General features: G+C 38.6%; 1 long non-coding RNA gene across 1 annotated transcript; it reads right to left on the reverse strand.

The window, feature by feature from the left end:
- Positions 1-13,690: 13,690 nt before the first annotated feature.
- Positions 13,691-18,484, reverse strand: LOC106942143 (uncharacterized). The gene is made up of 2 exons (XR_001423556.1): positions 18,454-18,484; positions 13,691-13,826 (listed from the first exon to the last, which is right to left on the reverse strand). It is a non-coding gene; the product is annotated as an uncharacterized LOC106942143 (long non-coding RNA).
- Between the last annotated feature and the right edge of the window lie 4,959 nt (positions 18,485-23,443).

Raw genomic sequence — 23,443 nt, forward strand, 5'->3', positions numbered from 1 at the left:
AGTCCATTTACAATTTGGTGGATATGAACAGCGCATCTGGAAAGTATTCACAGCATTTCCCTTTTTTTTTTTTTTTTTTTTTCCCACAATTTATGTTACCGTTTTATGTTTAAGGCCTAAAGTCATTGGATAAATGGCTTTAATACAGTTAAAGCCATTAATCGTATTAAATTAATGACTTTTTCTCATAATTCTACACAGAATTAGGCTATTATGGCAGTGTTTATCAAATGTATTAAAAATAGAAAAATCAAGAAATCACTTGTGAATACTTGCGGAAATTTGATTTTTTTTTTTAAGTTTTTTTATATTAAAAAAAATTTGTAATAAACTATAAGTAGGATTTAAAATGTAGCGTCACTAGCATAGAGTAAATTACTCCTCCCAGCACGCACTTAGATCCTTATACTTAAACACACGTTTGACCATTTTGTGCTGAGGCTTCAATGCTTTGAATTCAGTCCAGGACTGCCCCCAAGTGGTCGAGCAATTGTTAGCTAAAATAATCCAAAAGTAGAACAGACTGCCATTGGAGCCACTTAAAACATTCAGCATTCAGAAGTGAGTTCACCAGTTCACATAATTGGTCACTGAGTTGACATATTAATGCTTACGAACATAAAAACATTTTGAAGATAAAAAAAAAGCACAATATAAAACATCTACTAATTTTACTTTTAAAAACCAGATGAAGTCTTAAATTATTTGCTGCATATCTTGTCCTAGTATATAAGTGTCGAGCGTAGATAAGTAAACCACCTCCAGCCCCCAGTACCTATTTATAGAAACGGTCTGCGTAGACACTGCTGCCAGTTTTCATCAGGCCATATTAACTTGTCTCTACTCTCCTGTCAAAATGCTGTGACTCATGCTATGTGTGGTTAACATGTCTTATTCTCATGCTAAATTAAACTTTGCCTGACAAGGTGATTACACCGAGCAAACGCAAGAAAAGCTTTCAGAAAATACAGAAATCTGACTGCAATGTGAAACATCACTGTCCTGATTGTCCATTTACGTAATATTTGCCCTCATTTCTCCGCTGATGGTATCGGCAATTTTTTTTGCTGTAGGCTAGAAAACAAATTTGTCTGTACAAAACTATCAGCTCATCTGTCCAGTACGCCAATTACCACGCACAATCCATGACTGCAGGGGTAATGAGCTTCAAATATAGACGTCCTTATAAGCGCTTGTTTTGCGTGGGCTTCAGGGGACAGATTATGCATAAGGGTTTTAAAGTTTCTCAGAGGGATGAGACAATTACAGTGCAATAGGGAGCCAACTTTTTAAGTCTAAGAACTCAGTTTTGTACCCAAAAACCCCTCCTGTAAAGTAGTTTATAATAAGTCTGCCAGCTATGGATGACTCTCTGCATGTGTCCACTAAATCAGAAGTTAAATAGAGTGCTGGCAGACAGCTGATGGCCTTGCACTCAATGGTTACAACTATCTTTATGCCAGCAGTGCAGCATTTATGGATGTGGAGGAGCAGCCTCGAGCCAGGAGTAGTTATGGCGAAGGAAGAGAGCATGTGTTCCTCTTCAAAAATTAGTTTATTAAAGTCAGCATATATTCCTGGATGTCCCCGTGGGCAGATGTAGGTTGGTGTGGAGGAGAAAAGTCTTTAAAAATCCTAATAAATTTCATAAGTTCTAGGGCAACTGAGGCCCAGAAGGTAGCGTGGTCGTCTTCCAACTGGAAGTTTGTGAGTTTGACTCCAGCCAGGTGGCGATGTGCTCCTGTCTACTGTAAATTAGCCACGTCACTAAAATAGAGAAAAGTAATTAAGACTTTAAGTAGCGGTGGATATTTATCTATACACTTTATTAATGAGGGACAAGAAAAAGATTGTTCAATCCTAAAATTGAGTTTTAGTGCAGATGTTTCGCTTCATATTTTCGTAGAGCATTATTACTCTGATTACTTACTACTAATAGTTTGTCCCCTCTCTTGGTTAATGCTGACCGTTTTACTATTATCCACATTAAATTGTAATTGCTTTACAACTAAACTGTGAATTAATGGAGGGGGTCATTTCCTTACTCCATTATTTACGAGCCTGGAGAATTGCAGTATTGTCCTGTTGAATCAAAAATACTTGTACGTCTCCTGATCATAAAATTTTTATCGTAAGTGTAAAAAAGCATGGTTACAAAGCAAGTTATGTTGCGGTATTTATGTAGTTGTCTGATTTTTTACATTTTTTGTCTCTTTCAAAGTGCCAAAGTATCCGTATTTAATAACACATCCGTTTTCATACAATGGAGGCTAACAAAGAGCAGTTCTTGCTGAAGCTGCGCTTCCCCCAGTTTATCTGACGACTGAAACTCTCAGGAAGTAGAGGCACAGCCTGGTCTAATTCAGAGGCAGCAAGAGCATTGTGTTGGAGTTTGGGTCAAGCGATATCCCTTGTAATGACAGTCTTATGAAAAAATCTTGGACTTGACACGATGTGACTCGACACACCTAATGAGGTGGCCTTTTCCCCCAGTCAAGCTTTGTGATGAGCGGATTTGTTGTGGCTTTTACATGATGTGACCTACGAGACAGCAGCTGGACAGAGGGATGGTATAATCTTTGAGAACAAGGTATTAATATTCCTATTCGTTTCCTCTGTTCCCGTGTCTCCTTTGAAGGGCCAAAGTGACTTTGAGTCTCCTGACATTCTAACAAATGCTGTTAAATGTTAATGGAGACTATTTTTATGTGGGTCGTGGCCCCATCTGGTGCATGTGTAGAAACCAGACACACAAGAATTTAGAAATATGGTGGTAAATATGGAAATAAGCGAAAAATAATGCAAATATTTTAACATATATTATTGCAATAGATTGGATGGCAAAATAACAGAATAAAAACCCAAGTATAAATACTTAAAGTATATTTTTTCTTTAAAAAAATTAAGTCAAAAATATTTATTTTAGCCGCTCTTAAAAGGGGTATGTGTGAGTCTTCAGGGCACATAATTCCATTTTATAGCATACTCAAGAAACAATGTTAACTTCAGTTGTTATAAAAATACCATAAAAGGAATCTGACTTAGAAATTTAACACCTTGAATTGGGCCTATGTCTTTAAAAACTTTCTGAAACTCTGCCTTTAGGAAGTTATTACAACGTCGCTCCTTTATGAACTCTTTAACAACATTTTCACCAGTGTTTCCCTGAGAAGAAGCTCATATGATGAGCTCAGCAGATGTGCAGTTCCTCCAAGTGTTAGCTAATTACTGCTGGCTAGTCTGAAGGAGCTGAGAAAGAGAGTTGCAGGATCCCGAGGAGGAGCTGAGTCTCGAAGGCGGGGCTATGTCCACTCAGGCGTTTTTCCACAGCTGAATGGTTGCCACAGGAGATTAAAGGATTTCTCAAACATGCATCCGAGAATCAAGGCAACACTCCAGGAATGTATTTGATGAGGGAATGACATCATAACATGATGTAAACCTGTAAAGGTCTTTTTTTTTTTACATAATAATGCCCCGTTAAGTAAGTCTGTTAGGCTGCTGAAAGTTAAACTTTCTATTCCTCTGTTTTTATTTAATGTCACTTTTACTTCATTTCCAGTGGCTGCTTTGACTTTTCATTTCATCTGACATGCTCTCTGCAAGCATCTGCACAGAGTATTTATTTTTTTTATCATCTATCCATTTCCACAGCTTGATGGTTGGGAGATTTCCATGCCCAGCGCATCACCTGCTAAAGGCAGCCTGCTGTCATAATCAAATATGCCGTGCATTTGTTGAACTTCTTTAAGGTAGACTGGGACATTATACTGAAAGAACAGTAGGAGACGGATATAATGAAAGGTAACAAAAGACAGAGGCAGAAAAGTTTCTACTGAAACAGTTGAAGCTTGTGAATTTACACAGCAGAGTGGATGAGAATATAACACCACCAATGATTTTTTTACCTTCCCATCCCCACGTAAACAGAAAATAAAGTCTCAGTTTAAGCTAATTCATTGCAGAAATGTGGGAAATCTTATTGTTGCTGAACAAATGTTGAGGTAAACAACCCAACAACATCCAATGAACACTGGGTTCATGGGTCACACATTGCTGTCAAGTGATTTTGCACCACAGTGATAAACTGAGGGGCTCAAATGAGAGTAAATTTGCAAATGAATCATTCTCAATCAAAATTTACTTCAATTGTATTTCCGCCCCACAACAGTTGGCATTTCATTCACATTAAATGTTTGTCTTTTGATGTCTAATTCACATTATTTCTGGATTTTATTTTACGTCTTGTTTCTGAAAGCCGTCACCTTGACAGGACAGCTTTACACCCACACAATGAGTGCGCCGAGCATAAATAAAACACGCCGCTCTCTTTACTTGATGCAATAACAAATAAAAGAAGCTGGCATAAATAAAGAGGCTCTTATTTGACAGGAAAGCAGACAGCATTAGCTTTGTGACATGCAATTAAATTAGGTTTACCTGACAGTTTGACTTGAAAACAGTTTTTTCACCCATAGAGGAAAAAGAAATAGTACGTCAACGAAACCTGGCCTTCATTCGTTTTCCAGAGCTGGAATTGGAAATAATCTGAAATGATATACTAGTGTGGTCAATAAAAAACACTTGAAATATTACTTGTAGGTTTAGAGACCTTTGAAGCAGTCAAAGTTATGATGCTAAATGGGAAATCAGCAGACTTGGAGTCTCTAGTGCAAAAGCAAAGACTCCAGGCTTGATTTAGACTTTTCATGTAAAAACTCAAGATCTGGGATTAAAATATCTTAAACTATCTCATATAATCCAAGTTGAAAATAACCCCCTCAGTGTATCTCATTTGAGTAAATAATGAATGTTGTCTACTTTAAGTATTGTTCATGGAAATGACTGTTGGTCATGTGATGCAGAATAAGTACTGGATTCTTTGTCATGCTTCTCAACACAGAGTCTCGCTCTGTATTCGATCATTTATCACGTTTTAGAGCAAGTGCACTGATTGGTTTTTAAGAGAAGATTGATTAACATTGAACGTTGCAAATCCTACAACTTAAAAACTAAAAAAACAAACCTTCTAAAATAAAAGCCCTATATTTCAGACTTTCAACATTAACTGATATTTACTTGATTCTAAAAAAATGTTTTACGGGATAAACAGACCTTACTACTTTCTGAAATAACACCCAAAATGTAAAAACTGCTTTTTATGTACTAAATTTAACAAATGAACACAAATTAGGCTTAAGAATAAAAATCTAAGCTCATACGCTACTGATGTTCTGTGATACAAGCAGAGGAGATGCTGTTTATTTGTTGTGTGAATGTTAATTTCATCGCAGGCGTCAAACTAGACTTTGACTTTGAAAAATGACTCGTCATCTTTAATTGAACAGCTTTTACCCAGAGGTAAATATTGACTGGTCCTGCATGTTGTTTTGAAGTCACTTTATGTCTTTATCTCTGTGTTGAAGATTTCAAACTGAAGTCAGGAAAGGAAAGGAGGTTGATCCGGGTTTCAGGATTAAACAGAGTCACTCATTTCAACAAAAAGTTGCATTCGAGGCTCATCGGTGTTGTTCTGTGTACTGCTGTTTGGCGTTTATCCGGCCGTAAGCTTGTGCCTAATCAATAGCCAACATGAGACGGGCCTTTAGCTGCTATGTTGACCGACTTCTGCTCGAAACACAACATTGTTCGTTTCAAAGTCTCGGAAAGCTTCAAGTCGCTTTATACAAACGTGGTGGATACTGTAACTTATGTTACGACTGAACATTTACAAGGACGTTCTTGAGCAGCAGTGGAATGATAACCTGTAAAAAAAAAAAAAAAGAAAAAAAAAGAAAGGGTGCATCTGTTCCATCTAGATTGTTTACACTCCTGCAAAGTCAAAATCAATACGGTTTGCCAAGGCGGCGACGGCCTAATGTTCCGTTAGAGCTGTCTGCTATTCAATTACAGCAACAGAGTTGGAGAAGTTTCAGCTAGCTCAGATCCCCAGAGGAGACGCGATGAGAACGAATGAGGAAGAGTGAGGGGCCTATCAATCTGAAACTGACAAACGGCACAGATAATGTTCATGCAGCTCTCTTCTTCATCCAGCCTCATAACGAGAAAACTCTTTGGCAGAGTAGAGAAAAAAATAAAAGAAATTCTCTTATTTTGTCATCAGGCACCAAAACATCCTTGTAAATTCTCCATATCTTGTACCACTTCTGCTCTTGTGTCTATGCATATGGTGTTCTTTACTGGAGTCGTGTGCAGCACAAAGTCAGCCCGACTTCAGGGAACCGGCATCGCCACCAGACACAGAAGTAGAGAAATACAGGGGATGGAGGTAAAAAAGGTCTAATGACAGAGGAAAAAAAAGGGACATTAAAAAAAAAGTCAAATCAAAAAGACAGAGACAGCAAGAGACCAGAATAATTGAAGTTGTCTTTGTGCCTCCTGTGGTGGCAACAGGTTGTCACAGGGTCCCTGTGGGGACAATTATGAGGCTCAGTGGCAAGAGCCAGTGTTTGCGTGTGTATGTGTGCAATTATGCGTATCACTGAAGAAAGACCTTGGTGGGCGTGAAACCAGAGGATAAGATAGAGAGGAGCTAAGAAAAAAATAAAATAAAATAAAATGAAATGGTCTGACTTGCATCTCAGCCAACCTTCAAACACTATTCCACACAGATCTTAGCATGTGCTTTCAAAAGGAAGAAGGCAGAATGATAAAAATGCTGAATGAAACACTTATTTTAGATCTAAATAAATGCCTGCCGGTGGGGTGAAGGGAATTATCCTCCTCCTAAAATTACCCACCATGATTAGGAACCATCTGTCTGGACTGTTATCTTGCTCATTTGAAGTTGGCGTTTTCCTGATGGTTGCTTTTGAGAGAATTTTCTTTCTTCAAAGTAAAATACGATAATGTGACTATGATAAATATTCTCAAAAAGACTCATTTTCTTTCCTTTTCATGAATATTTGTGGATAATATATTTTGTCGTCATAGACTTCTCTTAAATGGCACTATTCATTTGTTGGATCTTATTTCTGCTTTGTGCAAATGTTATCCGTTTTACCTCCGTTCAGTTTTGTGTGTTCAAATTTGATGACTGTACAAGGTTTTGTACCACAGCTATCAATACATTTCTAAAAAAAAAAAAAAGAGAAAGAATCAATAAAAGAATATTTGAAAACAAAACATCATCTGATCATGTCAAAGTGAAGCTATTTTTTCTATGACATCAAATGACAGAAATCAGGCTGATGTGTCCTTCACTCCAGTTATCCTCTCCACGTTCTGTGGAAAGTTTAGGTTGACATATTCTTTTTTTTTTAAGCTGGATTTCTAAACACTAAGTTGCGATATTCCAGATACACTTCACACGTAAGCAGGTAGATTATATAAGCTTTCTTCAAACAATAAAAAAAAATCTCTGAGGGTTCTGCCTCAGGTTCTCGTTGTCCTTCTCTGACAGAGAATCTACCGAGATGATAAAAACCAAACGGCACCTTCACTCAAATCCAGGATAATAATTATCTGGTGTGTGGTTTTCTTTTTATGTTCTACAATTTATTAAATTTCCCTGCAAGGGTTTTAAAGCAGCAATATAATCCACCACCAAACAGGCATAAATGAAAAAACTATTATGAATCATTGCAAACATAATTTCTAAGTGTTTTTTTTGGTTTTTTGATGTTTAGTCTTTTTCACATTTTTAAGAGCCTTTTCTTCAGCCTAGATTTTCCTACACCGATGATTCCTTGCATTACATAGATACAGTCAAGTTCAACCTGTTAGAAAGATGGTTCCACCTTTTGCCATCAAGTTAAATTACATGGTTGAGACTAGGGTTTACACACATGGCCACGTATGTTGGTAAAAATAAAACTTTATGCATTTTGGTCTTTCATCAACATTAAAACTATTTAATATAACTAAAAAAATATTATTGATGAAAAAGATAAAAAAAAAGATTAAAAAAAAAACTCTGTACCAGTATTGCAGTCTGCGACAAAATTTGTCCCAATATAGCCACATTTTAAACTCCAAACAGGAAGTTATGGCTGTTTTTGAAGTAATCTGATTGGCTGACCCAGATTTCACCTCACACTGCCCCCTATGGGTAAGGCATGTTTAAAACAAACGCTCAGAAGTGGACTTGTGTGAATTCATTTGGATGAAAACTTCACACATGTACAATTTGTTTTCTTTTCTTAACGTGACAGAGATATCGAAGGCCAGAGGCTCTAAATGAGGTGTGTGTGGTAACGTACTGCGTTTGGTTTTCACCAAATGGAAAAATTTGGTGAAAACCAAATTTTTCTTTGATGGGGTCAAAGGTAAGTGATGGGGTCTTACCTTTGACCCCATCACTCCAAATGACTTTGTTCTAGAATTTTGTGGTGCATGTAGGCGACATCCGGTAAGATACAACACAGTGTGAAAGAAACAACTTTTCAGAGCTGAAGGAAATTTTGGACTCATTACCCTCATTTTAAAAAGTATTCTGAAACAGAAAACCCTTTTTTTCCCTCCTTCCACTTTCATGTTTTCCTAACACTTTTACTTTCTTTTGACCCCCTTTCCTCTACTATTTTACCCACTCCTGTCTTCCTCACAATTATCTCTCTCTTCCTTACACCTCATCTCTTTCAACCCACCTAGCCAATCTAATTTCACACTGTGTCGCTGTTGTTGTTAGTGTGTGTGTGTGTGTGTGTGTGTTTCTTTTACTCAGTGTTCTGAATTCATCTCTCCCTGGGAGTCACAATGTTCCATTTCCTTCCACATCGCTTTCCTTCAGGATGGCCTCGATTACATAAAATCTACATCTGCATCTAATATGTGTGAGTGAGACATACCTAAGATGTCTCATTGCATTTTCACCCACTCTTCTAGAACTTATTTTCTCAAAAATTAGAAACCTTTTCATTTTGGTGAGTGCTGCTGCCGTTTTAGCAGCACTCGCATACTAAAAACCTTTTTCACAAAAAGTGGTTCCTATTGTTTTCTTTCGAACAATAAATCAAGCTAATGTTGGCTTACGCTTCATCATCTTAATATAAATGTCCCACTAGGTACTAAGGGTCACGTTTGAATTCTGTGAGATGTCTAAAGTTTCCGTAAGGCTGGTGGGATTTGGAAGAATTGGTTTAAAAAGTCTTAGAAATCTTTACAAAAATCTAGCAATTACTGTTAGAGCTGAAAGAGTTCAGTGGGCACATCCACAAGTAAATTGCTTTTTTTGTTGTTGCCTTGTAAGGCAATAAAGATCAGATTTATGCTATGCTTTATAAGCAGAATGCCACGGTTTTAAATCCTTAATCTTGGTTAGAATCACAGGATCCAGAACCAAAAAAAAAAAGAAGAGGAAAAGCAACGTGGGGTAAACCTTAGACGGGTCACCAGCCTCTGCTTTTATAACATTTCTCGTTTGTTCACGCGTTTGACAGTTTTTTTTAAGCTCTCCGTGTAATTTACTCGCAAGAGTAAGACTGTGAATCCAGTTGCAAATCATTTTAACATTTCTCCATGGTGTGTTCTTTTCAGATAACTAAAGACTCTTCAGTTGTTCATTGCTACTTTACTCACAACTGTGTTTTGCCAAAACACAGACTGATATATAGTGTTTTAACAAGATGTCTTTCTCTGAAACAGCCACAGACTTGAGGCGTTTCCTGCCTACTTCTGCCTCTTTACTCTTCATTTCATCCTCATCTGAAAACTCCACTAAGACCCATTCGGTTTGAAGCACATTTCTCTCTACACCCTCTCTCTCAGATTATTTTTCATCAACTGTGTGCAAGTTATTCTCAAATCTTTAAATGGCAGACCAGGAAGCTGTAGTTTGTGGCACTTTTCCACAGAGAGATGATCTTTTCTGCGAGACATCTCTAAAGTGTGTTACAGTATTATGTTTAAATCAAAACGGAGCAGGAGGGCTGGGTTGTAAATTGGTCTATCAGCTACTGTCTGCTCACAGACGGAGCAGAGGAAACCAGAAAATCTTTACTGTAAATTGGGAAACGCAGAAAAATGCAGGCACACAATTATGACTGGTAAAATGAATAACACATGACTAACACATGAATAACAGGTGCCATGAAAGTGAGCAGAGTTGAGCTGAAAGTGAACGTTTTCTCTTCAATGTTGACATGTTAGGAGCAGATAAAGAGTCCGACCAGGAAGAGACTGGGTTTGCTGCACAACTGGGTCAGAACATCTCCGTAACTGAAGTTCTTGTGGGATGTTTGAGCCTTTGGCGGTCAGTATCCATAACAAATGGGCTAAGGAAAGACGCACGGCTGGTGAAGGCTCATTGATGCATGTGGGGAGCAAAGGCTGACCCATTTGGTCTGATTCAACAGAGAAGCTGCTTTAACTCAAACTGATTATTGCTGTTCCTGATGTAACGGGTATCAGATTAGCTGGGGCATGGCAGCCTGTTGCATAATTGCAGACCAGACATCAACAACAGAGCCAGTAATGAGGACGTGACCAACTGAACAAGAGCACTGAGCAATGAAAGAAGGTGCCATGTAAGAAAACAGCAAGACATCAGAGGCAGTGTGATGTTTTAGCTAATCGTCAGCTGGACAATGATTGGCCAATGATTGGTGCACGTTACTTTGACCTAACCATTGTTGCAACCCTTGTACACCTTTCGTGGCTTTGGCCTGTTTCAGCAGGAGAAATGCACCACCAAGCAGAAATGGTTCAAAAGTGGTTTAAGAAGCATAACACATTCAAGATGTTGATTTTCCCTCCAGGTTCTCAATCCAGTTCTACATCTGTAGTATGAGCCTAATCGATGAAGGTCCCATCTCCCAACTTACAGGACTTCAAAGATTTTCTGCTACAGCACACATTTACAGGTGTGGTGGAGTCTTATCTTTGGGTGGGTTAAGGCTGCTTTGACAACAAGGGAGGGAGGCAGACACACCGTTAAGAGTCAACAAAAGTGATTCATTCAAAACTAATATTTGGCAAACGTAGTGAATGATCGGATGGATTAATTGGACCAGTGAAGTTATTTCCTAGCTCAAAAACAAGGCATAAAAACACAGACAATACAAACATACAGCAAACGACTTGTGAACATGAACACACTGTTGCAGAAGTCATCTGAAATAAAGAGTCGTTTGCTGTGGATGTCGTCTTTTCTTCGTAGACCAACGGCAATTCTCATTGTGTGTTATAACAATGCGTAGTAATGAAAAGTATCGTGACAAACATCAGCTTTATGCCTTTTGAAGCAGCTTTAACAAAAGAGTATGAACATGAGAACACGCTCCTTCAGTGATCAGACCAAGGACACATTCAGACAACAACTGATGCATCTGACTGGGAAACATGCCGCTGCATTCACACCGAGAAACTCAGACAGGCAGCGATTCAGACTGCAGAGCAGAGGCACACCGACATGCACTCTCACCCTTCGAGACTGGATCTCTTTGACGTATAAGGGCAACAAAAATTCGGACACTCCCTCCAGTCGGATCCCTTCTTTGGTAACTCGCAGGTTCCCCATGCCATCCTGAAAAAGACAGAGAGAGATTGGCGAGGTTAAGATAAAAACAATTGTTACATATGTACACTTTTTCCATTTCTACATGGTAGTAATAATAAAAAACATCTTGGTTTTCTTTACCGGTCTATGTTTAGGCTTCAAAGTTACGTGCAGAAATGGTAGCAGAGGAGCATTTAAATAAAAATGCTTAAACAAAAAAACTAAAGTGCCTCAATAAATAAACTTATTTCTTCTAATCGATTTGGAGTTTGTCATGTTGTAGTTTAGATAAAATAAAGTTTCATATTATCAGGTAAAGGCATGACCACACTGATGGAAAAAACCCCCATTAAACTAGTAAAGGAAGCAAAGACTACACAACTTCAGTCATTGAACTCTAAAGTTACTGAAGCATAGATGGAAGTTATGTGCTTTACAGCAGCATTTGCAATACATTGGTTTGCTCAGTGGGATAAAAGCGGCTTTGTGCCGGTTCGTGACCAGTTCTGCGGCGTTTTACAGATTCCACACGAGTGAATGCTCAAGAGATTGTTGGATCAGGCTTACACGGTGAGATGAAATTCCTTTAAAACAGTTATGTAGGGCATTATGAAAGCCGGGGCGTTTACACGGTGGCAGCTACTGTACCATATCCGATCTGCGCTTCTCAAAGTCACAGAGGAGGCGGCGCAGTGAGAGTGGATGTGCAATGGCTGCTCTAATGCCAAGTTAGCCAAATGGCCGAGGGGAAAAAAAGCATTTTGAAATAAAAATGTGATTCTGAACATTTCTGATGCCTCTGACATTTGTTTTTGTATTAATATAAAATGAAAGTGAAGGTAGTTGATAATGAATGCATTTGCCTTCAAATGGAGTCTGCATTCAAATTAGTGATGCTTTCTTTGTTTGTCTCTTTTCTATGATCACAAATATCGATAAGACCTTCAGTTGTGCAATGTGCCAGGAAATTATCAGGGTTTTATTAGAGTCAATGAAAAACAACAAAAATATATGTATTATCATTATACGATTTCTTCATATTATAACTGTGACATTTTACAAATACAAACTTTTATCTTAAATAGTGTAGAGCAGTGGTTCCCAAACTTTTTCTCCTGGCCCCCCATGTATTACAAATAGCTGTCTGGTTGAACGATGTGTGTGTATGTGTGTGTGTGTGTGTGTGTGTGTGTGTGTGTGTGTGTATGTGTGTGTGGGTGGGAGGGGGGTAAGAGGAATCTTAGAGACTCCCTGTCTCAACTAGTTGAAGCTCTACAACAGCAAAAGAAAAAAACAAATATATGCAACTGTAACATGTAAAAATCATTATAAATGCCCACTGAGAATTAAAACCGCTGAAACAGGAATTAGAAATTAAATTAATTTAAAATGAGAATTGAAAAGTTAAAAGCAAAGAAATTCTACTACAATTTAGAGACCATGTATAAAACCCAAAAGGCTAAAAACAAAACAAAAAACAACAAAACATCAGACCTGGATTAAAACAGTGATGTGCAGTTGGGGAGTCATCATGGAAAAATAATAAAATCATTTATAAAGATATTTTCACCCTGTGGTTTTTACTATAAAGTACCTATTTTTTCAATAATTTAACCAAATCTGATTATTTTTTTCTTCAAAATCGCTGAATTTTTCGCATTTTCCCATTCAAATGCTCGGAAGCGAAGCCAGTGAGGCAGCAGCGAGCTGAGCCTCACCTGGGAATGCTCAACCTCTCGCTGACTGCACCGGTTGCCATTCTATGAGAGCATGCTCCTCCTGTCTGTACGTCGCCAATAAAATGGTTAAAAACATGTATGAACTTATTTTCCATAATTTAGCTTATGTATTTAATGTACTGTGTTTTTATTGTCACCAACTGTGTGTGTAACGTGTTTCGTGTGCTGAGGAGCGATCAGAAACGGCAGAGAACAGATTCGAGGTGAGGTAGGCAGTTCTCGTGCCTCATCGCTGGGGGCGCTCATGATCCCAGACATTGTGACTCCACAACTGCAGAGTAAGAGACAGTAACAACGAGCTAGCCATACAGTAGCTGCGCTGATACAGAGAGCGAGAAAGACGTGGTTTTGAGTTGTACTTTAACGGTTTCTCCCTTTGCTGTTAAGCACAGCACGAAATTAATAATATCTACATGTCTAAGTTTGATTGAGATAACGGAATTATTCTGCGGCGGCGCGGCTGAGCATCACATGTTAAAGAATCGTCTTTTTTCCCTCCAGCATTGTACGCATGCGCGAAATTTCCTTATGTAAACAATAACATGCAGGGGTCTGGATTTGTAAATCCGATTATAATTAAGTCGGTGCCTGACCAGATATGAACCTCACCGCACGTCACTGGATTAAAACTATGCAGCGATTTAATTAACTGTTCAGCAAATAACAGGCTCAGTTTACTCAGTGTCAACTGTACCGATCAGCCTTGGTAGACAGGAACAGTTTGAATAACTTTACAGCAAAGTGTGTTTCGGATTCTCAAATTAAATCAGGCACTTGGTTCAACAATAAAAAGGCCTTCTACTCTCGGAGATGCCAAGAAACACAAGTAATCCTGTATTCTGAGAACATTTCATCAAGCCATTTTCACTCAGCCAAGAGAAAATATGAGAGTTTTTTTTTTTTTTTTCCTGGTGTCAGGTCTTGACAAATCAATGAACAGACGTCACTTCTTAGACTTCCTGCCATGTTGGGTTTTCAGATATGCTCTCATTTACTTTAAGTGATGTAAAAACTCCCAATCAGTGCCTGCCAAATTCAAGCAAAGGTGGCAAATACACGAGTAACTGATATTGATTTATCTGATTTGAACTTTTGGGAACCTATCAGGGTAAAGAAAACCTGTGCGTCTAATAAACTCTCTCAGCAATTTAGACAAACTAAATTCCAGGCAATGTGCAGCTTTTCCACACACACATTCACATTTGAGGAAACCAAACTGACAGTGTCTGATCAATACGAGGCTTTTCTGGTGTTGTTACATCTGCAGCCATTACTCTGACAATATAGTGGAGGCATGGAGCTTATTCAATAAGCAATTACACATCAGGCCCGGGGAATCTCAAATGAATCCACTCACTGTAAAATGAAAATACACTCATAAGATGAAACCCTACAGCTGGACGTAAGGACAAACGGGAGACTCCGGCTCAGACCGGCTCACTCCAGAACCCACTGAAGTGTAGAAACAAAATGACTCAGGCTGTTTTACTCCACCTCACTGCTCCGTCGCCCAAACGTCTTCCTTTCAACACTCCATCTCACATACCGATCATCGTTTCGTTTAATTTTTTTCATCTATTTCACGTCATTGTCATGTATTATGTGAAAAGGTCCCTGAATCTGTGTGGATAATGTAGACTGGATTTCTTGCGCTGTGTTATGTAGGTTTTGAAGAAAAATAAAAGAGGGGAAATCTGTTTTTATTTTTGTGTAATAAACACACAAAACACTTTTTGTGTTCATTCAATTTCTTAAATTTATTCAATTTATTTGAATAGTGTGTTATTTTCTGAAGACTTTGTGTCGCATCATGTTACCACTGACTGTAGTTCTACTCCTTAATTGAGGAAACTGACCTTGATGAAGTATGAGAGATGATGACCGCTTAGACAAAAACAAGCAGCCTCCTAACTAGTACATATGAAATAGTCATAAAATTTCATTTTGTTATGGTAAACAGAGCAGATCATATGTTTTTAAATCATTTGTCAAATTCCCCAAGATGGGTACAAATCGACTTATTGTCAGTAGAAAACATTCAGTGACAGACGCCCACGTTTTGTACCTAAATAGTACAGAAATGGCAAAAACATGCAACATTATTACTATTTCTTTTCTCACTGTAACATATTTAAGCATCTGGTAAATGTCTGATACTGGAAGCATACATACTATGTGTAAATGATCTTATTTGACATTAAATGCTTCCTCTAATATAACACAAAAGACTGCTTCCACATCAACAAAAAATAACTACATAGTATATCTGTTGGGGAAATCACAGATTTTTTTTGAACGTATGCAATAAAAAAAATAGACATAGTGCCAGTTTGGAAAGCCATAACTATTAAGTAGCTTAAAGAATGCTCCAGATACATCTCTTGAGGTTATGCAAGAGGTAGAGTAGGAGTAGAAAACAACTTATTTCTCAGGATAACTGATGTAAAACACAGCTTTCCTGGAAAGGTGCAGTAAAGCCTCTTATTTACTGCCGTTACAAAGAGTTTGTGGAAAGACGGACCAACAGGAGTCAGAGTTCTCCCTCTAACTTTACCTTGGCCTCACAATTATCCAAAACAACCACAATGCACACACATTCATGCACGGTATAGTCAGCATTCAGACAGGCTCCTATTACGAACACAGCCAAACAGACAAAACTGAACATTTACAGTCACATCAAGGTTCATTTTGAAAAGATTTTTAGCACTAATTAATATACTAATTATATGAAAATGGAACATATACAAACATACAAACACATATTTTCTTAATTAACTTTCACTTGGAGTTTAGAAAATAAAGACTGAAAGTCATCAACGTATCTAAAAGCAATTATTTGCTGTAGCAGGAGACTGTTGTAAAAAAAAAAAAAAAGCACATCTCTATAAATTTAGCATAGGAAAGGCAGCTCAAGGCAATACCCAAATAGGACATGTTTTGATATCATCTCTATAAGTGGATATGTGTGTGTGTGTGTGTGTGTGTGTGTGTGTGTGTTTGCGTGCGTGTGAATGTGTGACTTTGGTGTGTGCAAGGTCAACAGAGTTGAGTTGAGTGAGTTTGCAGACGTCCTCTTCAGTGTTGTTGAGATAATGATGGATTCCCCCATCATGGCGAGGTTAACTGGCAACCTGTCCTATTAGGTGAAAGGATGCCATTTGCAAGGTTACACACACACACACGCACACACACACCCCACCAATCCAGCCGAGGCATAGACATGTTTATCACCATGACTTTTAGATGTCCACACATGCACACTGATGTACATAGATGCACATTAGGCTCAATGTCTACCAGAGCTGAAATGTGTTTTAGGCGCCCTAAAATTTGGGACTGCGGTAATTTTTCATAAAATCCTTCATGTCAACACCAGACAACTACAGGGGAAATGAGGAATGGTGTCACCTTCCTCACAAAAAGAAAAAAAAAAGCATCTGGGAAAATGGCAGAAAGGACGCACTGATTAGGAACATAAAAAAATAAAAAAATAAAAAACGTCCTAGTTGCATATTTCAGCTGCAACTTTTACTTAAGACATATTTACGCACGACCACCGCTGATGTTTCTTTCTTGCCCTTTTCTCCAAAAGCACAGCAGTTATCAGTGGGGTGACATGGTTTGAATCTGAGAGGAGAAAAAAACTGTTTAGATGTGTAATTTATTTATCTAAACAGTTTTTCAATAGTACTAATAGCACTTAGTAAAATTGGTATTTCATCCCCGAGAGCACAACCAGTATTCTGGCTACACCCAATTTGTTACGTTGCATACGAGTCAATCAATGAATCATTATTAATAGACACAGCTGTCTGAAAGTTTAAGACTGTTTTAAGCTCACCGATCCACAGAATCATTTTTCTTGAACTGTAACCTCTCTGCCATAGTGGCAGATCAAGGAGCCATCAAAGGACGTCAGAGACGAGATGGATCTCCACGAAGCTGGAGTGTTCTCCAAGATCATCAACTTGGAGGCTCGGTGATAACTGTTGTACTGATTAATCGGAAATGGAAGAAATATGAAAGTACTGTCTGCCGCCCTCTGGAGCTCCACCCAAGGTCTTTGCGTGTGAGAATGATCACGAGAAAATTGAGAGATCAGCTAAGAGTTACACAGGAGGAGCACGTTAATGAGCCAAAGTCAGTTGGACGACAGTCACCGATCGAAATGATTCAGAAGTGGCTTGGGAGGAAGGCCTGCAGTCACAGAGGACTAAACTCGAGCTTTGACATCAATCCGACCCTCGGTGTTTGGAAGACAATTAGCGAGTATGACCCGGAAAACCCCGTTCTCACAGTCGAGCACAGAGTTGGGAATATTATGATTTGAGGCCATTTTCCTTCTAGGGTTGGTGATGACCTCACCTCATTAAGAGGTTCCTTCACTGTCAAATCTGGGATGAGAAAGAACACACACAAAAATGTGAGTCTGAGCATGAAAATAACTCAAAGCACACTGCGACAATAACAGAGTAGCAAGACAGGGGGGGGGGAAATCAAGGTCATGGAGGCTCAAGACCAAAGAAGATTTTCTACAGGATCTCTCCAGAGGGAGCTGTGGCTTCACGCAACATCAGCCAAGAACCCTGATGGATTTAAGTAAGAATGCACCCATAAATCAGCCAGTCGACAAATTGGCCCCGATTTCCTTAACTTTGGAAGATAGGTGATCGGCTGATACTTAAATCTGAAGCCGATTTTATCCACCAACCTGATCTACCTGGGCAAAGGCCTAAAAACCAACCGCTGTCCTCTTTTGCTCTTCTGTGAGAGGTTTGACCGACAGACCACCAGGTTATGTCTGCAAGTTCTCAGTTAGCAAAGGTCACTCCGCTGCTGCCAAATCAGAGCCTTTCTTACTATGTTTAGAGACATTTCAGACAAAAACAAAAACAGGAAGACACTGGTATCGGCAGGTCAGTCTTTTTAAAGATCAGTAACTGGCCAGAAAACTGTAATCTCTGCGCCCCGAGATTTGAGGTTTCTGTAAAGTAGGTCAATTTCCCGGTTTGAAAACCTGATGACCAATGAAAGTGGTGTAGCTCCTGTGCTTCCCATGTTTACCAAAACTTTCATTTAATGCATTTTTTCCTGGATTAGTCTCTTTCTTTTCACACCGAAATAAAACAACCATCTATCTTTTATTTGTAAGTGAGAACACTTAACTAAAATCAGCAGGCGATCAAATGCTTATTTTCCCCAGTGGGTGTTTGAAGATGCAGTCCCTTGTAGAAGTATTCCTTTGGATATAACATAGCGCATAGTTATGAACTGAAAGGGAAATGACAAGTTTCAAAATTATTTACAAATAATCAAAAAATTTGCAATTTCGCAAGGCATTGGACGGCTAAACAACCGAGTTGCCTGCATCTACATGAGATAAAATGCAAGTATTTCGAGTCCAACACTAAAATTCTGTCTGCTGTTAAACAGAACAAGAAAAACCTTTGCTGGAAATATGTGAATTATTTATGTCACGTTGATATTCTAAATTAAACAAACGTTCAAATCAAAAGATGTTAAATTCAATGTGCGCGCAATATCCCCCCCGAGGTCTCTGTGGTGAGCTTTCTTTTCTGGTGCTAAATAAAAAGATACCTGATGTGTCAGTTATCCCAGGGGGATAAATATTAACCTCTTCTGAGGCGGTTTGCCACTCTTTTGTGCGAGCCTGCAACCTTTCTCCAAAGCCCGTCTGACTGACAAATGACAGCAAAGACTTTCCTGATGCTTTGCTCTCCCCACACAAGCCACTCACCCACTCAAATTGGGCACAAAATCACAAAGGAGCATGTTGACAAGTGCAGTTAACATCACCTTGCTTCCACCAACAACTGTGTCCCACTTCACTTTTGTACCCCGCGAGACAGCCTGAGTGACAAATAACAGCAAAGGTCTAAACCCTTTTCACACTTGTACGCGTCTGCCTGCTTTGCTCCCGTCAATGCGCGTGTTCTTGTAGAAAGAAAATAAGTCTGAAACGTAAGGACTAAGGAGGAAAAGGAAAACTAGTTGTAAAGAAGAAGGTTGCTTTAATGCAATTTAAGGCGACAGCTGTTACAGAAACATACAGTTTGAGAAAACAAACTTTTTAACTGAATAATTAGAAACAGTTCAAGCCAGGAGACTTTGGTACTGTGCTTTTACTTTAGGAGTTCAGCAGCATAAAGGAGATTAGAGGCTTAATTTTCAGAGAATGTGCTGCATGCAAAGTAAAGTCTGGATACCCGTAACGTCCTTGAAACAAAAATCTGTTGGGTCAGAAGACTTCTCTAAAAAGGCATTGCAGAGCCGCACGATGCAGACAGTACTGCAGGAGCACAGCTGCATTCTGGGGGGAAAAAACGGGAAAGAGAGTCTGACACAGAAAAATACCTGGAGAAGATTTTATACTCCCAAAGGTGCCTGCGATCATGGGCGGTCTGGCCATCTGGCATACCGGGCGTTTTCCCAGAGGGCCTACAGTCCCGACACGTCTTTTATTTACAGGGTCAGACCAGCCCACTGAACCCGTAGATCATCAGACTACCAACACCCGGCTGGTCCAACCTCATTCGACAACAGCTCCTTTCCTTGTTGACGTGTCTTTGTAATGCATTTTGCAGAAAGAAAAGTCTTGCTACAGTCAACCACGGCCTCTTGAAACATGCGAATGTTTTACTGGTCCAATCGTATCACAAAGCATCTTTTCCCTTTGGCCCCATGTGCCAGTGCGCATTGCAGTGTTTGAACGAGATGGAGAAGAAATGTAAAGGAGACACAGAGAAACTAGGAGAAATAGACAAACGTAGTCTTCGAGCAAACGCAGTCAAATGTGCCAAAACAGGAGCTTGGTTTGCCACAGAACCTGCAGTCAGACGGACTGCTTTCACAACACTTGTTGCTGTGAAATAAGTCGGCTAAAGCAGTTTAACCCTCGGTAAAAGTGTATATATTTTAAAGGCTCTTATAAGATTATTCAACACCCCGTGTCGTTGCCTTACTACTTTCTAAGATGAGGTACAAAAAAATGACAGTCTTGGTATTTATTGGCTTTTCTTCATTTTCAGTTTGTGAGTTCACTTCACCTGCACCAAAACATGAAAAAGTTGGAACAAGGTTGAAACACTTCTAAGAAAAAAAAAATCAGTTCAAGTGTGTTGGATACAAATGTTGTGCCTTTTGAATTTGTATAACTCTTTAGATGATGTTAGAAAAAATATGTAAAGGACAGCTATAATGTTGGCTAGCTTTTAAATGTTGAGTGCAGCACAACGGGCTGGGGGAGGGGGGGTCCACAATATCAACAGAAAGACTCTTTTCTCACTTAATGTGGACAGAAAATATCAAATTCTACTTATTTTATTTCTTGGGACTTGCTTGAATAATTGCCAGACTCGTATTTGTTCAAATTTTAAGGGCACAGATTAATGGAGCAGCTATAACAACAACAAATAAAACATCAAAAGGAGGTTAGTCTGAATTTTAATGTGTTGTATTGACTCAGCAACCTCAACAAGGATAATTAAAAAGTATAAAAAAGGTTGTTAATATTGATTTGCTGATATTCAGGATGGCTGCTGTTACTTATTTTTCTTCCAAACACACATTTTAATCTATAATGGATTTGTGTTACGGAAAAAATAATTTCAAACGTCTTCAACATGTACTGGTTAAAACTCCGTAGTCTGAAGTGTTGTTATTCTCCACTTTGGTTGGTGACATTATTTATTTTGCAGAGATGACAAAGTTCAATGTGAGGAATAAAAAGTTTGATTGGGATCTCTTCTTAAAATGGATTCCACTCATTTATAAATATATATATATTTATATATATTAGTCCTGTATTAAGTTTAGTTTAAAGAAAACTTCACACTTTCCAGCTCACAGCCCAGCAGGTTGAACCCCTACCCCTATAAGAAACATCTAAAACCCGATTAAGTGCCAGTGTTGCTTTCACAGTCAACTTATCAGTTTCTCAGAAAATGTGTCCATGTGTTTAGTTTTACTCTGAGTCAGAGTAAAACTAAACACATGGACACATTTTCTATCCAGTTTGGTGTTCCTGTGGGGTTTCCTCCAGCAAACTGATTCCAGTGATGACCTGGTTCCATGCCGACTGAGTTTGCTCACCAATCGTCCTTTGGTTTTCCATCATCACAAGGACTTACACCAGAAACCATAGATTGTTGATTTTTTTTTTCTTTTTTGTTTTAACCCAAATCCGGACCTGGGCCGGTGGAGGAAAAAAAAGAAAGAAAAAAAAATAAACAAAAAAAAAAAAACTTTTGTAAAAAGAAGTAAGTACACTGATTCGAGGGACGTAATCAACATTATGAGAGTCTCGTCTAAACTCATGACTTGGTTCAATTTTAATACGATTGATGTAAGCAGCAGTTTTAAAAAAAATTCCATCAGCAGCTCAGTAAGACGAGCTTACTTTCCATTATCTGTTCACTGTTCAGTCAACATGGTCAGTCACTTTGTTTGAGTAGGTAAATGTGCAGCGTTGTTTTCCATTCAGCCTAAATTTCAGAATCAGTTCTTAAGATTCAGCTTTCTTTGTGTTCCTAAAGGGAAATTAGTGTTACAGCAAGTAAAAATAAAAAAAATCTACAATAAACTTAAAGATCTAAAAGTGAGGGATAGTAAATTGAGCAGAAACAACATCAGTAGCATACGATGTAGCTAAAGTGCTAACAGTATGTATTCATCATCAATTCCTTCCAACACCAATATCAACCAATTAGATACAACGGCCTTGTCCAAGGGTAAAACCGAAAATAGCTGCAGACGAAGGAGTGATTCCTCGTTACTTTTCATATGAGGAAGTCTGGGCTGGAGGTCAGAAAACAGAAACTGGACTTTGATTATAATAATATTGAAATGTGTTCATTATAAGCCAGACACATATTTACGCCGTTGCATTAAGTCTTTCAATACACACCTGAGCAGAGGAAAGAACATGCCTGCAACTATTTTACTGAACATTCCCCTTTTCAGGAATTTTACAATGGTTTGAGGCAAATTTGAAACAATAGGCCACCAGGGAATAAATGCAGGTTAAGTAGAAACCATTTCAATCAGGATCTATGAAGGTGTGTGCTTTTGGTTATCAATCCTTTTTGTATTTGTGTTCCGTTCTTTTATTTCACAGATCAGTTCATTCTTCTTTGCATTTGATCTAACCTTTTAGTAGAGTCTTCTTTGTTTCCTCCCAGTTTCCTCCCTGGTTCTTCATTGTCAGCATCCTCCATGACGGTTTTACAGATCTCAAAGTGCTTACCTTTTTGTTTTTTTGTCTTTTACTTCTTCTGTGTCAGTTTCTCAGATCTGTAACTCTTACTTCAAACAATTCCAACATCATCAACATGAAACTACAACTATATTGTCTGTGTCATCAGGATATGGTCTGAAAGTCCTGCCTTCTCCACTGCCGCTGGAAGAAATGGAGCATCACTTGGCCAATCCCCAGCTAGCCGCACAGGGCGCTGACATGATGGCTACTTCTCACAGCTAACACCAGAGACAGACGCCTCCATTCCTACTTCTCACGTTTTTCAAATCTGGGGAACATCTGGAAAACCAGCTCTGATCTACAGCACATTAAACTAACACGCAGACAAGATTATTCTGAACACAAACTGAAACAGCTTCACATTTTCATCCTAGCTTGATGTGACTGGCTTAAATGTGACAAAAAAAAGAAAAAAAAAAAGAAGATCCTTTCCTGGATATGAACATCTAACTTTCTATTCACACAGTGTAATAAACAGCTTTGCACTGATGTGAGAACATAAAATAAAAAAAAAGCTTAGTTCAAAATGTTCCCTAAATAGCTGCGCTAGTAAAAACACTTCAACACATTTTTACGACTTATTGTGAGCTGTAAAAAAAAAGATTTCCGAAATGCTCTTCAATGTCATGTATTATAAGAGGTAAACTGTAACTTCATCTGTTCAATGACAAAGGCTCTGAGGACATCTTAAAGCCAGCCTTGTGTCAAATCCAATGCAGTCTGCCAGCTATTCGCCATGGCACAGGCAAAATGTTCTCCCTCTCCCTCTGCTACAGTCTGATGCTCTCACTCCCTCTCTCCCTATATGCGTATATAATTTAAAATCTTTCTTCTTTAAGTTTGTCAAAGAATCCTATTCCATTTTAGGCTAGAGCTGCAGTAGAAATGCAGAACTGTGACTTAGGAGAGATACAAAAAAAAAAAAAAAAAAAAAAAAAAACAAAAAAAAGGGGCCACGCCAAAAAA

The sequence above is a fragment of the Poecilia latipinna genome, unplaced genomic scaffold (assembly GCF_001443285.1).
Source record: "Poecilia latipinna isolate Pla-1442-1.1 unplaced genomic scaffold, P_latipinna-1.0 Scaffold4068, whole genome shotgun sequence".
Lineage (NCBI taxonomy): Eukaryota > Metazoa > Chordata > Actinopteri > Cyprinodontiformes > Poeciliidae > Poecilia > Poecilia latipinna.